The sequence below is a fragment of the Bactrocera tryoni genome, chromosome 3 (genome assembly GCF_016617805.1).
Source record: "Bactrocera tryoni isolate S06 chromosome 3, CSIRO_BtryS06_freeze2, whole genome shotgun sequence".
Classification (NCBI taxonomy): Eukaryota; Metazoa; Arthropoda; class Insecta; order Diptera; family Tephritidae; genus Bactrocera; species Bactrocera tryoni.
In genome coordinates, this window is record NC_052501.1 from 23,383,360 (window position 1) to 23,399,266 (window position 15,907).

General features: G+C 37.8%; 1 long non-coding RNA gene and 5 other non-coding genes across 6 annotated transcripts in view; 4 read left to right on the forward strand and 2 right to left on the reverse strand.

The window, feature by feature from the left end:
- LOC120770308 overlaps nucleotides 1–15,907 on the reverse strand; it is a 383,384-nt gene that overhangs the window by 285,516 nt on the left and 81,961 nt on the right. The gene's annotated exons all lie outside the window — the stretch shown is intronic.
- Nucleotides 2,362–2,434, forward strand: Trnaf-gaa. Its single transcript has one exon. It is a non-coding gene; the product is annotated as a tRNA-Phe (tRNA).
- On the forward strand, nucleotides 3,709–3,781 carry Trnaf-gaa. The gene has a single exon. It is a non-coding gene; the product is annotated as a tRNA-Phe (tRNA).
- Trnaf-gaa lies at nucleotides 4,117–4,189 on the forward strand. Its single transcript has one exon. It is a non-coding gene; the product is annotated as a tRNA-Phe (tRNA).
- Nucleotides 4,632–4,704, forward strand: Trnaf-gaa. Its single transcript has one exon. It is a non-coding gene; the product is annotated as a tRNA-Phe (tRNA).
- Nucleotides 6,836–6,908, reverse strand: Trnaf-gaa. The gene has a single exon. It is a non-coding gene; the product is annotated as a tRNA-Phe (tRNA).

The following is a 15,907-nucleotide window of genomic DNA, read 5'->3' on the forward strand; positions in this document are numbered from 1 at the left end:
CATGCCACAAGCGACCCGGCCAGGCAGTCAACCTTGCGTTCAGCGCACACCCTGCGGGCAGACAGGAAGTTGTGCTGTGTTGAAGAAATTTTCGAAACTTTTTCATTTTTTTATTCGTTAATTTCTTTGCTTTAAATGTCTATTTTTCTGCTTTCTGCTTCTTACTTGCTACTCGTTGCGCACCGAATGTCTCTCTTAATTCTGTTTCTTAAGATTTTTCGGTTTTCGTTATTAATTTTATTCATCAGATCGCGTATTGCGTGCTTTGCGTGCGGTTTTGCTTGTGGTCGAAATGAAAATGTGTGGAAAAAATTTAAAAAAAAAATCCGTCGGCGGTTAGCGTTTGGTGCCACGGTAGCCAACATGCGCATGCTGCACGCAACCGTCCAAAAAAGAATGTGCTTTTTACAAAATCGTTGTTGTTGGAGATTTTTCTATTAGCCGTCTAGTGAGTCCCTGGTATGTCATAAATATGGATTCATAGTTTCTTCTACTAGGTAGCATAAATATTTGAAGTAATAGGCACACGTAATATGTGTGACTTCTGGATATCTACACTCATATGAATGTATGCATGTACATATATGCCACTGATGAAAATATTAAAAAAGGAAAGAATATGGTGCTTGAAAATCGTCAGGCAAGTGTTAGAGAGATGGCAAGAATAACTTTGGTGAATATTTTGTGTATGAAACGCGTTCTTGCTCAACTCGTTCCGATAAAGCTGAATTTTATTCAAAGAGTACCGTAAACAGATCTCTTTGGGCATGCTTTATGGTGTGAATTTCGATTTCACATTCATGGAGAACATTACAACTACCGATAAGACATGGCTTTATAAGTTTGACAGCCGCTCGAAGTATTAAAAATTTTGCTGCCGTTCAGGCAATTGTTGCTACCACAATTTCTCGATTCTAAGACGTTCTCAAGAATTGGGTCTGTCTCAAACCACAGCCTTGCGAGTTAAAAAAAAAAGGATCTGGGCTTGCATTCATATAAAATTTTTCTCATACAAGAACTGAAGCCATTGGAAGTAGTGAATTTGAAAGAAAATCTACAAATTAATCAAGAACAACCATTACCTTCACCTCAACTGACAATTTGGTGTGGTTTTAGGTCAGGTGGAATCACCGCTCGGCACTTCTTTCGAAATGAACCTGGCGACATCGTTACTGTCAATGGAGAGCAGTATAGATCGATGAAAACCAACTTTTTATGACCGCAATTTGAAGATTTTGATCTTGACAACATCTGGTTCCAACAAGACGGAGTTACGTGCCGCACAGCACGTGGAACAACTGAATTATTGCCAAAAAAGTTTGGAGTTAGATTAATTCGAGAAATTGTGACATTCCATGGACTCCAAAAAGTTGTGATTTAACACCATTAGAATACTTCTTGTGGGATTACTTTAAGGCATTGGCCTTTAACAATAAAACAGACTCTCTTCAAGCTTTAGAGGTGATTATTGTACGGACTATTTAAGAATACGGCTTGATTTAGTGGAAAAAGTACTTTAAAATTGGGTTTGTCGACCTCGTTCCTAAGAAATAAGTCGTGGAGGTCATTTGAATGATGTTTACTCAGAACTATTCAAAACTTAACTGTATCGCTTGTTTCCTTAACAATTAGAATGATTTTTTTAAGAAATCACACCACTCTTATTGGAAAACTCTATATATACTCCGATATCCCGCACCACAGGTTAGATTTTTTAAAACTGATGTAGAGAAAGAAGATACACTGGTTCGTAACCAAAGTTAGCATTAGAGAAGAAGAAGTAAGCGCATTCTCGCTTTGGAAGACCAATTGTAGAAAATATCGGTAAGTTAATGGGAATCGGCCAACCGTCATGTAAGCACTGCTCCAATTACCAGGAACTGAACATGGCACAAAATACCCTTTGATGCCATTAAAACAAGGTTGTTTATAAAAATAAGCACAAGAGTTAATACAAAAAACCTGATGGATCGAATTTATAAACCTCCGAATTGCAACAAAATTAATACTTTTCTGAAACGGATGGTATTTGGTGATCTAAAGTGGATAATTTCCCACAACGTCAAGCCATGTCGGTGGCACTATGAGCTGCTTGATTAAAGATTGATGTAATCTTGTTAAATATAAAGCGTAAAACCCTGTAAATTGCAATTGGTTTCCAATGGAACTAAAATTTGAAAATTTACGAGGATACTTTTGGCAAAAACTTTAGATCTTTAAAACACTATTAACTACCCTGAGAAAGCTTAAAGTTGAGGGATCAAACATTTTCAAAGGTTTGACTTTATATATCCTAAATACATATATCCCGAAAGCTCTGATTTTATATTTTAAAAACTTTCACGAAATTTTGAATAAGTTGCCGAAATAGCTCAGTTGGGAGAGCGTTAGACTGAAGATCTAAAGGTCCCCGGTTCAATCCCGGGTTTCGGCAGAAACTTTACTTTTTGTCAGTATTTATATTTTACTATTATATTGGGTAGTCGAAAAAGTCTTTTCGTCTTTTTAATCAAACTTCAACTTATTTTTTTTTATATTAATAATATTAATAAATAAATAAAAAAATATGTACAATTTTGGTCGATCACTTGTTGCCATATTCCATCAGTGTAAATTGAAATTTCAAAATTTACAGAACGAAAGCGAGCAAATCATTGTTGTGCTACACGAACTGATACAGGAATCATCTGGAGATATACTACTACAACGACATCTATTGACAAAATACGGAAAGAATTTTTCGACTACCCAATATTTTGTATGTTAAAGTGTAATAAATACAGTGGCGTAGCTAGAGGGGGGCGAACTGGGCCGTCGCCCCGGGCGCAAAGTCGTTGGGGGCGGCAAAACGATCTTCGCTGTTTTTACTTTTATTTCTCCAAATTTTCAAAAATTGTATTTAAAAACTCCAATTCGGGCAAAAATTCCTGCAAATTGTGTCAAAAGTGTACAAGATATAGGGCGAAAATAGGTTTTTTCTATGGCTTTTAATAAGATGACTTGTAAATTTACTATCAGTTTCCTCAAAAACCGTATTGTGAGAATTTTGGAACTTCAGAATTTGCGTGGGTTCTAGTTCTTAAATTTTATATATTTAATATCGAAGATATTTTGTAAAAATTCACTTTTGTTCAAATCACCTCATGAAACTTGTAGGTAGGTAGATAAAGGGGGCCAGCAGAACATCCTTGAACCGGGCGTCTGAAGTTGTAGCTACGCCACTGAATAAATAGATCATTCTTATGATAATATATATAAGATAGTCAACGCTAAAAGTAAGTGAAATAAAAGATATTCCGAGTTCGTTACCAATCAGTTAAGTTCTGGTTAAAAAACAAGTTATTTAGCGAAAAGAGTCTAGGATAAATTGGCCAGAACTTAACTGATTGATAACCAGGCATTGAGAAAACGTCCCTTACACTGACAGCTTGTAACGGTTAAACTTCGACATTTTCATTACGACACCTGAGATTATATTTCTCTGTCTGCTAACCGGACGTAAATCTGTTACATCAATAGATATTACGAGAGAAAGGAACTAACGGAATGAATCTCAAGCAAAACAAAATAATCTTTAAACTTTTAACTTTTCGACTAACCGACTAAGTAGGTTTACATTAAAGGTTAGCTTTGGAAGATTTTGAAAATTTGGTTTAAAACATTTTTCCGCAAAAAAATAACCTTATTGTTGAGTGTTTTTTATGTGTAGCCGAAATAGCTCAGTTGGGAGAGCGTTAGACTGAAGATCTAAAGGTCCCCGGTTCAATCCCGGGTTTCGGCATGAAACTATTTTAATAAAAAAATAGATGAAAAGTAGTAAAAAAAAAATATTGAAAAAGCGTTAAAACTTCGTTGTAAATAGTAGGGGGAAAAGCAGATTAAAATGCTAAGTACAGGTTACAGGTGGATCTGCAGGAATATATGATATGATGCTATTGTAGCTTTAGCAATCATCGTATATACGTTGTATATTAGATGCCTTTATGTTATATGCAATATTTTGGGTGGACCTTTTTATAATTATTTGAAAATTAATTCCCTTTTTTGTTAATTTAAAAAATATTCCGAAATTTTATGAAACTTTAAATGAGGAATAATTTCTAACTTTTTTTACTTGCCGAAATAGCTCAGTTGGGAGAGCGTTAGACTGAAGATCTAAAGGTCCCCGGTTCAATCCCGGGTTTCGGCAAATTTATATTTTTGCTAAAACTTACATTTTTGAAAACTACTTCCAAATAGTACTTCATAATAATAAAATTGTTATACACCCTGTCAAGAAAGTATCGGGAACTTTTCATTTCCCCGTCTCATCTCCCGCTTATATGGAATACCGGATGGATGTTACTTTTAGGGCGATAAAATAAATTTGAATGATGATTGAAAAATGTTCGTTTTATTTATAAATTCCCGTTACTTTCTTGATAGGGTTATGTATTACATATTATTTATAGTTGATATGGAATCACTTAAATTCTTTTTACGGTTTAATTCATATATATATTGATTCTTTTCTTTACTAGATATACTAGTCTAGTATAGAATATTGAGGGTTTACTAAAACATACCAAAAATATTTTCACTTAACGGTAAACTGCAGTAATAACCGTTTGGGCGTCTAACGGTTCTATATAGCCGAAATAGCTCAGTTGGGAGAGCGTTAGACTGAAGATCTAAAGGTCCCCGGTTCAATCCCGGGTTTCGGCATCAGTACTTTTTGATAAAAAATTAGATGGAAAGTGGTAAAAATTATTTAAAAAAAACATAAAACTTCGTGTAAATCGTAGAGGAAGAGCCGAAAGGAGAATTGAAAAAACAAACGAAAGTTCTAATGATAAATATGAAAAAGAAACAAAATAAATAGCAGTCGGACTTTTTCTATCCTTATCATAATATTGTATTCCATTTCTGAATGCTCCTTTACCTTTCTAAACGGTGATCCATTTCGAGGTTCCCTACTTTTTAAGGAAAATCAAATTTGATAGCAAATAGTTATTAACATTCGAAAGAATATTCTTTGGCATTCATTTTTTGAGTATTATATCTTTCAAATGTTGGCCGCGGCGACGTCTCAGATGGTCCATTCGTTGTGTTGAATTTTCGATGATTCGTTCGAGAATTTCGACTGGTAATTAGGAAATGATACGCATGATTTTTACCCTCAGTTCTAAATCAAAGCGGAATTGTCCGCCTAGACTTTATATTTCACCTATCCCCACAGGAAAAAGCGTAATGGTGTGATATCACACGATCTTGGTGGCCAATCGACCGGCACAAAAAATGAAATTATCTGCTTACCGAAGTGTTCTCTCAACAAATATGTATATTGATTAATGCGATGTGTGGCCAGTAGCGTCGTCTAATTGAAACAAATGTCGCCGAGATCACGAGCATCAAATTCCGGCATCAAATAGTCGGTTATCATGGCGGGATATCAGTCGCCGTTGACGATTACGTTCTCACCGACATCATTTTTGAAGAAATATGGACTGATGGTTCCACCGAACTATAAACCACTCCAAAATGTTACTTTTTCTGTATAAAATGGCAGCTCTTGACTCTCTTCAGTTTGCTCTTCGTCCCAAATGAGGCAATTTTGCTTGTTTACATACTCATTGAGCCAGAAATGGGCCTCATCGTTGAATAAAATCTGGCTCGAAAACGTCGGATCTTCTTGGAACTTTTCAAGAGCCCATAGAGCAAAGCGATGACGCTTGGGAAAGTCCAGAGGCTTCAGTTCTTGCACAAGCTGTATTTTGTAAGCTTTCAATTTAAGATCTCGACGTAAAATGCGTCCATACGTCAGTCCAAGTTGGTGCGAATAGCGTCGAATCGACTATCCACGGCCTTCGTGTACACTCTCAGTTATGGCTGCTATATTTTCTTCCCTGCATGGTGGACTTGATCGATTCGGTCCAATATTATCCAATAATGAATGTTGGGTCTCAAGATAGGTGATGGTATTGCGAAAAGAAGGCTCAGTAGGCCGTATATTTTTCAAAAGCTTAGACATAAAAAATCCAAAATGAGGGGTGCTTTAGCTTTGTCCAATATTGTATATTTAACTTAATACATGCATATTTATGGACATACGAAAAAATTAATGTACACGTGACTACATATTTTAACGTCTACGTACCGTTTTCCCGCCTCCTCAGCGATCTAGTTTGTTTTATTTCTTATCTACTCTGGAATCTTTGTGTGTTATGTAAAAATTGAAATATTCTACTTGATTTAGGTATGAGAACAATGTAGATATGTATATATTTTGCATGTAGATATGTTTTTCATACATATGTACCATTGAGTCACAGCCGTGTGTTTTTCACCTATGTACCGTAAAAGAGGCAATCGCTGCAGGCGAAAAAACGTCAGCAGCAAAACAAATGTTTGGACTTTACACAGTAGCCGACAGTTGTTGTAGTTCTTGTTGTCTGTTTCTACAGGATGCACCTTGTTCGTGCATATTTTATGCAACATTTACGAAGTAAAGGACGCACCAGAAATGAATAAAAGCAAACTACTTTTGAATATTTATGAAATATGTGCTAAAATTTAATATATGCAAAATAGTTATAAAAAAAACCGGCCAACCCTTTGTGGGTATTTGTAGGTATTTGTAGGTAAAGCGATAAACAAACCGTTATGAATTATATTGACTTACGGTAATAACTCATTTTACCACAGTTCAGCGGTTCTGAAGCAAGAAAAATTGAAAAAAATTATTTTCATACATGTATGCATGTATTTTAAAGCAATATATTTATTTATTGCTTAGCGAAATCAAAAATTATAAAAAATTATACTTAAAATAAAAATTTTTCAAAATGATTGTTTATGCCGAAACCCGGGATTGAACCGGGGACCTTTAGATCTTCAGTCTAACGCTCTCCCAACTGAGCTATTTCGGCGCACATCAACACTGCTGCTTGTCGAGCAGCCGATTACGCACTGACACACATGCACACACACTCTCACAAATTTAGTTCATTAATAATGCGCGTGTCATTTTGTATAACTTTATATAGATTAGGGTATTGTTAGATGCAAATTATATAAACAAGCCACACCAAAATAAAATATAGTGCGGATATGGTCAGTTGCTTAACGAAGAGATTCTCCTTATCATTTCTATATATAGAACCTGTACAATAAGCGTGTTGTTGGAGCTTGCGTACAAACGAATGTGGATTTCGTTGTTGTGGTTATTTTATCTAATCGTAAAATACTAGTGTTTTGGTTAAATATACTCAGAAGCTAATAAAGTTATCACAAATTTACACTTTCTCATAGAAGATATGCAATTATTTGGCTAAAGAAAACGGAGAATTATGGTATTTGTATAAGAATGTGTTCATAGAAGAATGAAAGACGTAAAACTTATATAATAAGTAAAAAAGAATTAAACAATTTTTCATAAGACTGCATAAAATAGGTGCATATTTTCTAGCCAAAGCCGACGGTGCCGCTACTTAAAAAGCAAATGGCCTGTAAAGTGGAGTCTATAAATTATAAACCCAAAACCTCAGAATAAAATTCTTTGCAATTGTTTTAAAGTTTTAGAACAACACTTGGACAGATACGACTATAGAAGACCGCTCATCACACCTTTTTTAAGGCCACAGGCTTGAATAATACTTTCAGTTCGTCATTTCCATAGAAGAAAAAGTGAGCAATTGTTCCATTTTTTCGGAAGAAAAACATATAAATATAAAATTTTGTATTAAACATGAAAGAGAAAAATCCGTTGAGATACACGAGTTTATGATGTTTGTTTGAGTCATACTCAAGTACGAGGTTTTCTGGATTTAAAAGTGGTTGCGATATAATTGACGACCAAAAAGCAGATCATACAGAAGCTACTAATTGTGCTGAATTGATGGCAAGTGTCAGAGAAATTATTGATATCGATTCAAATTTTTTTTTACTACAAGAATGTTGGATTAAAGTTAAATTCGAACGTTTTCACATGAATTAAATGAAAGACTACGTTCGGATGTAACCGAACATTTTATACTCTTGTAACTTGCAACGGACAAAGTCGATAAGATACTTAGATATATGTACATATGTATATAGATGCTAACAAAACTTTATATTAAACTAGCACATTGGCCGATATACATACATATGTGATATAAAGTCAACTTTAAGTTCGAAAATCTTTATATTAGGTATATGGGGGCTAACAGATGTATTGATCCGATTCAGCACATTTTTGACATACTATACTACTATCAAAGAAACATTTTGACCGAGTTTCAATTATATATGTACATATATCACAGATGGACCGATATTTTGGGCAAAAAGTCATCCATACGCACTGGGGTCCACATATTTGGCGTCTGCGTTCTTGAAAAGTTATAAACTGGTTTCGACAATTTTTGAAAGTACGTGTTCACCATTTGTGCAAAGTTTTGATTTGTTTACCGTAAAATGAATAAATCAGATGAAAATTAAAATTGTGTTATATGGGAAGAAGGCGTGTTTGTAGTCCGATATCCTCCATTATTGAATTCCGGAAGAATGTTATGTACCAAACTTGGTTGAAATCAGTCGAGTAAGTCAGGTGATTTCACATAAAAGTGGTCCTGCCACGCTCATCGTCCAGTTTTGACACCTGATCCCATTAAGCCTACTTGTGCCTCTTTAACAAAACCATTAAACGGTGAGTGGGCGGGGTTATCATCCAATTTCACCTATTTTCAGACTAGCGTAAGAAGGATTGAAATCCACCATTCACCCCATCGTTGTTATTAATTTGTGACATAATGAATTGTTTTGAGGAAAGAGTACTTTCTTTTCAATTTAAATTCTGGAATTTTCTACATCAAACTCTTCAAAATCTCTACAGATATGTATATATTTTTTCCATTTCAAGATACTGAAAATTATTCCGTGCGGTTCACAAAATATAGATGCCATAACTTTCCCAGCTGACTTTTTCGGCTCCTCATTCCCATATCTGTTTTAAACACTCTCACTCATAGGAATTGTATAAACTTTTCGTTTTGTTTGAGACCAAGGAGGAGAAAGTGATGAGGAATTTATAAATCAAATTCACAAGAAGTTGAAGAAATTTGGTCTGGCAGTCAGAAAACTTCTTCCCAAAAATTAGTAAGGACAATTCAGTTTAGTAAAGTGTAGGGCCGGAAAATCCGCACTATAGGATGATTGTAGTGAGTGTAGTGTAGCTGGAGAAAAAAACTTTCAAAGCATTGTTGCAAAGTACCGGGCGCCACTGAGAACTGTGGGCTCGGGAGGAGCCTTTGATCTCCCCTTCTTTCTTCTTCACTGGTAACCGTTCGTAATTTAATGACTAGGTATTGTATGGTATATGTACTTATGTACCATATTAGACTTTCAGAATTTGATAATCTTTAGACAAACGCATAGAATCCGTCCGTATACATCAGTGTAGGGTTACTAAGGGCAAAATAATAATTGTAAGCTTTCTGCAAATATAATAAAATATTGGTTTTCAATCGAATAGGACGAAGTTTCGAATAGCTTAGCCCATAGTTCGATCCTAAAGCTAATATGAAATCGATATTACGAGGCAAACGAGGAGATACCTAAGGAATTTATAAATCAAAATCGCAAAAAATTTAAGAAATTTGGTCTGCCAGCCAGGAAACTTCTGCGAAAAAAATACTAAAGACAAGTCAGTATAGTAAATGACAGAACCGTAGGCAGAATATCGACGTGAGATGATTGTAGTGAATTGTTGGAGAAAAAAGCCTTCAAAATATTGTTGGAGGAAGTCAGGCGCCGATGAGAACTCAGGGTCTGGAAGGGATTATCTTTGTCTCCTCCCACGCTCTCTCCCCACTTCAATGATAATGGATAAAACGTTGACCCATTCTCCCGTTCCGTTCCTCTTGTTTTTTTATAGTTTTGTTGCTGGTTTTTCATATTAAGGGGTTACATGAGTTTATGGGTTTCAAAAAATCGAATTTTCTTATTAAATTTGTCTTAAAATTGTCTTATTAAATTGTCCTAAATTTTCAAGTTGATGCTAGTAATAGTTTCGGAGATACAGCCTTGAGAACTTGTTCGCTCGAGGCTAGCTAAACTAAGTGTGCCGTCTTTAAACGCGTTTTGCTCCAAACTGTGTTTTTGAAGTCGGTTGACAAAATTTCTCGAGAACTACTCAACCAATCTTCAAGAAATTTGAGATAAAATTCTTAAAGACTTGGATGTAGGATTTTTTTTTTCGATTAGAACTATTTGGAAAAAAAATGTTGTGAAATTTTCACTGAAATTTTCATTTTTTTGTAAAAATGTCTGCCAAAAATTCAATTTTCAGTTTTTTTCCTTCGTCCAAATTCTAAGTTAAGGTTTTAACTAAAACAAGTATTTTTTCACTTTAGATGATCCTCTAAGGAGTTATCCTGCCAACGCGGGCACATCTTTTTTCCGAGATGCCAAAGGAAATAGCGTCGCAATGACAGAGTTTAAAATATTTTTTGATAAATTGTTGAAAAAAGGCTGTCTTTTATCCAAGGAAACAAGGAAACCCATGTAATCCCTTAAGTTGCTGAATTGTATGCTTCTTTTATAGAATAAAAATATAATACTTTTTGCAAAAAGTCGAAACTTGCTGTTATTGAAGAATTACCCGAGGAATATAGTTATATACATATGTATCATATATTTTAGCACACACTTGCGGCTTTGGTATAACACGTTGTGGTTTATGCCTTCATAATGACTTCTTTAAGAGTTTAAACACTAAAAAAATTGCATACATTAAGGGCAACTGAGAATTATCACCTTCACACCATAGCGAATTCAGCTCGACCAAATAAGGAGTGTAGGCCAATCAAATTTTTAAAGCACACAGCAGACAAAATGGACGCTTATAAGCATAAGAGGTGGGTAAAAGCTTAAATACATACGCTATATGTGTACATATGTATGAACTTAAGTATTTACGAAAGCGCGCGCGTACCGATTGCAAGCGAGAAGGCATAAAAAGTACGAATTCTATATGTTAAAGTAGATATTTTGTTTTTATTGTTGCTTTCGTTGATCTTTAAACTCAGCGCAGCAGTTTTTTGCAGTAAACAAACACATTTGCATGCATATACATATGTGTGTATATACATATGTAATGACTGTCAGTATGCTTGTGTGTTCCATGTGGCCGTAACGCCTTAAACTCCGTCAGACATTTGAAGAATTTTTCATCTTTAATGACAGCAATCAATTGTTGTAAATTGTAGAGCAGCATTGTACAGCCAGGCTACACATTGTCTAAAGAAGCGTTGCCAGAGACGAAGCAAATGAAACAACAAATATACTGTAAGCCAAAGCCAAAGCCAGCAACGTTTCGATTAAAGCTTCGTAAAAGCCAAAGAGTTCCGCTGGCGGAGCGAATGCAAGTGATTAGCGCGCCGCTTTTATTCTTGCAAGGTTGTGCACTGCAATCTCCTATATACATATGTATATAATATAACTTATACAAATATTGTATATAACATATAAACGCTTATGTAAGTTAAATCGAGCACACACAACAACACTAAATAGCTGCACATGCGCAAAGTTCAAATATCACATTTCCATGCAAAAAGTCAAGCGGAAACTCAAGGTTTTATGCCGTTTCATTGTTTTACGCTGGACTTCATTGATTTGCTGATCGGTTTGTAGCCTTATAAAGCATTATTTATACTTATGTCTGTACAAATTTGTCTTCACCTTTACTTGCGTTGCGAATAAGTTAAGGCTTTATGCTCGTGTTGCACGAATTTATTCGCGTTGATTTGTTGATTGCGTTGACCCAAAAATTTTCTGACATGCATTTCCGTAGTGCCCGCATAAACGTGTTGTCGATTACTTGCGCGCGATCAATGAACTAATTTTCATACCTTGTCTCACACATTTGGTGGTCGATAAAGTTGTGATCAAAAAGCTATTTGTTTTCGTAATAAAAATTCTGAGAAAAGCCGTTGAAAAGTAATTTTTCGTGTATTAAATAAAACTTTAGAAGGATTAACTCTTACTACAATATTAGTTTACAGACGCTGAGCAATATCGAAAGCTTCGTCAGGATCGGGAAAGACCTATCCGAGCCGTTCGATACCGAACGAGGTTTCAGACAAAGCGGCTCCCTATCGTGCGGCTTATTCAATCAATTGTTGGAGAAAATAATTCGAGCTGCAGAGCTGAATAGAGAAGTTACAATCTTCTACAAGAATGTACAATTGCTGACATACGTAAATTACATCGATATCATTGGCCGCAGCAAACGCGCCGTTAGTTCTGACTTCTCCAGAATGGATAAGGAGGGAAGCAAAAGCAAAGGGTCTGATAATGAACGATTTGCTGTCGTTCCTGTCATCAAACAAATAGTCGTCGCATTCGCGCCTTGGCTCCCTTGTCTGTTGACAGTCATAACTTCGAAGTCGTAGATAATTTCGTCTATCTTGGAAACAGCGTTAACATTACAACAACGTCAGCCTCAAAATCCAACGCAGAATAACTCTTACCCACAGTTGCTACTTCGGACTGACTAAGAAGTAAAGTTCTCTCTCGACAAACAGACCAAATTCTACAAGCTACTCATCATCCTTGTTCTGTTATATGGTGCGGAGGCATGGACGATAACAACATCTGATGAGTCGTCATTACGAGTTTTCAAGAGAAAGATTCTACAGAAGAAGTTGCGCATTGGCAACGGCGAATACCGCGACGAATTAAGTGACAGCGGCTACGGTGGTTAGGTCATGTTCTGTAAGTGGCGAAGAATGACTGGCGACTTTTGTAAACTCAGATTTCTGTGTTTTGTTTTGTACGTAACCCTTTAAAAAAAGGTACAGTCAGGTCAGGAGTTTCTAGATATTCGTCTCTGCAATAACCGATGAAATTAAGGACTCGTCAAACATTGCACGCAATGTGTCCATATTTGCACGAGAAAAATCAGGCGCCGCATCGACTTGTTGGAAAGCGAGATCATCGGCATCGATTTCATAGATTTCTGGGTCAAAAAAATCCGCACCCAACGGTCAATTATTGGGGATTCAATTATACATATACATATGTATATACATGATCAGGGTGATGAGATAAGTTGAAATCCAAAGGACTGTCTGTCTGTCCGTCCGCCCGTCCGTCAGCCGGTGCAAGCTGTAACTTGAAACATCTTAATGAAACTTGGCACACATGTTCCTTGGCAAAAAGTGAACAGAGTTCGTAGATGGACGTAATCGGACCACTGGCAAGCCCACTAACCACCATTAAAGGAAAACCTTAGTGCCATAACTTAGTACTAAATAAAGCTATAGAACTGATATTTGGTACAGGGGAATGCAGTAGCAAAGGGTAACTGTGGTTTAAAAATTTTGAAAAAGTAGGACTGCCCCGCCCTCTGATATGTTTAATGAACATATCTCCTCAAACTGTTGAAGCCGAAACAACCAAATTCGCTCAAGATAAATCCTATAAGTACCGATAATGTGAAAATTAATGAAACTGGACCATAACCACGCTCACTCGAAATATATCGATACTGTTAAAAATGGAGGATGGGGTCATGTGTAGAAGTTCACGCAAGTGAGGAAAGTTCTCTGATCGCCATTCACTTGGGAGTGGCCAGAAACGATTCTTTTACATATGACTCAAGCAGCTCACGACTTCCGGTCTTTGACCAAGTATCCTCTGGGTAACCTAAGAACATCCGTTCGAAGGTGAGCTAAAGTGAGAAGGCGAAACATCCCCTGCATAGGGTTGTGCGCTGGGTTTGGGACCCGCCACGTAAAAAGCCTATCCCAATGAAAAGCGACAAACAGCCTCGGATGAGAAACCCCTCTTTTGATGACGACCATGGCAAACGAAATAAGGATAACGATATCAGGGCATGCACCTGGAATGTCCGGTCCCTTAATTGGGAAGGTGCCGCTGCCCAGCTGGTTGATGTCCTCGTGAAAATAAAGGCTGACATCTCCGCCGTCCAAGAAATGCGATGGACGGGACAAGGACAGAGACGAGTAGGTCCTTGTGACATTTATTACAGTGGCCATATAAAGGAGCGCAAGTTTGGTGTGGGATTCGTGGTGGGAGAGAGACTCCGTCGCCGAGTACTATCATTCACTCCGGTGAATGAACGTCTAACCACAATCCGCATCAAAGCGAGGTTCTTCAACATATCGCTGATCTGCGCCCACGCTCCGACGGATGAGAAGGACGATGTAACCAAAAGATGCCTCTTTTATGAGTGCTTGGAACGCACTTATGAGAGATGCCCCGCCACGATGTCAAAATCGTGCTTGGCGACTTCTTAACGCCAGGGTGGGCAAAGAAGGTATCTTTGGCACTACGGTCGGTAAATTCAGCCTCCACGAGGAAACATCCCCAAATGGGTTGAGGCTGATCGACTTCGCCAGGGCCCGAAATATGGTTATCTGTAGTACTAGATTCCAGCACAAAAAAAATCATCAAGCTACCTGGCTGTCTCCGGATCGAAAAACTACCAACCAGATCGATCATGTTGTGATAGACGGAAGATATACGTCTCAGTGTTTTAGATGTGCGTGCGCTCCGAGGTCCGTCGACATCGACTCGGACCACTATCTTGTTGCAGCCAAGATTCGCACCCGCCTCTGTGCAGCAAAAAACGCACGCCAACAAACACAAGGAAGGTTCGACGTCGAAAAGCTGCAATCAGCAACAGACCGTTAAACGTTTTTCTACTCGGCTTGCACTCCTGCTCTCTGAGAGCACTCATCAACAACTCGGTATAAGGGAACTGTGGGACGGCATTTCAAACTCCTTACGTACAGCTGCATACCGAAACCATTGGTTTTCGGAAAGTGCAAAAGAACAGCTGGTACGACGAGGAGTGCCGTGTCGCAGCGGAGAGAAAACAGGCTGCCTACCTCGCAACGTTACGATTGACCACTACACGTGCGGGATGGGATAGATACCGAGAGTTGAAGAGGGAAGCGAGACGCATTTGTAGACAGAAGAAGAAAGAGGCTGAAATGCGTGAGTACGAAGAGCTTGATAAGCTGGCCGACAGGGGTAATGCTCGAAAATTCTACGAAAAAATGCGGCGGCTTACGGAAAGTTTCAAGACCGGAGCGTATTCCTGTAGAACCCCCAAAGGTGATTTAGTCACTGATGCCCAGAGCATACTTAAATTATGGAGGGAACACTTCTCCAGCTTGCTGAATGGCACAGAATGCACAACGCCAGGAGAAGGCGAACCCGATTCTTTCTCCAGGCTGGACAAGGAAGCAAAGAAATGGGTCTGGCAGTGAACGAGGGCAAGACGAAATATCTCCTGTCATCAAACAAACAGTCGTCGCACTCGCGACTTGGCTCTCACGTCACTGTTGACAGTCATAACTTCGAAGTTGTAGATAGTTTCGTCTATCTTGGAACCAGCATAAACACCACCAACAATGTAAGCCTGAAAATCCAACGCAGGATAACTCTTGCCAACAGGTGCTATTTCGGACTGAGTAGGCAATTGAGAAGTAAAGTCCTCTCTCGACGAACAAAAACGAAACTTAATAATTCACTCTCGCTTCCCGTCCTGTTATATGGTGTAGAGGTTTGGACAATGACAACAACTGATGAGTCGACGTCACGAGTTTTCGAGAGAAAGGTTCTGCGAAAGATTTATGGTCCTTTGCGCATTGGTCACGGCGAATATCGTATTCTATGGAACGATGAGCTGTACAAGATATACGACGACATCGACATAGTTCAGCGAATTAAAAGACAGCGGCTACGCTGGCTAGGTCATGTTGTCCGGATGGACGAAAACACTCCAGCTCTCAAAGTATTCTACGCAGTACCCGCCGGGGGAAGCAGAGGAAGAGGAAGACCTCCACTCCGTTGGAAGGACCAAGTGGAGAAGGACCTGGCTTCGCTTGGAATATCCAATTGGCGTCACGTA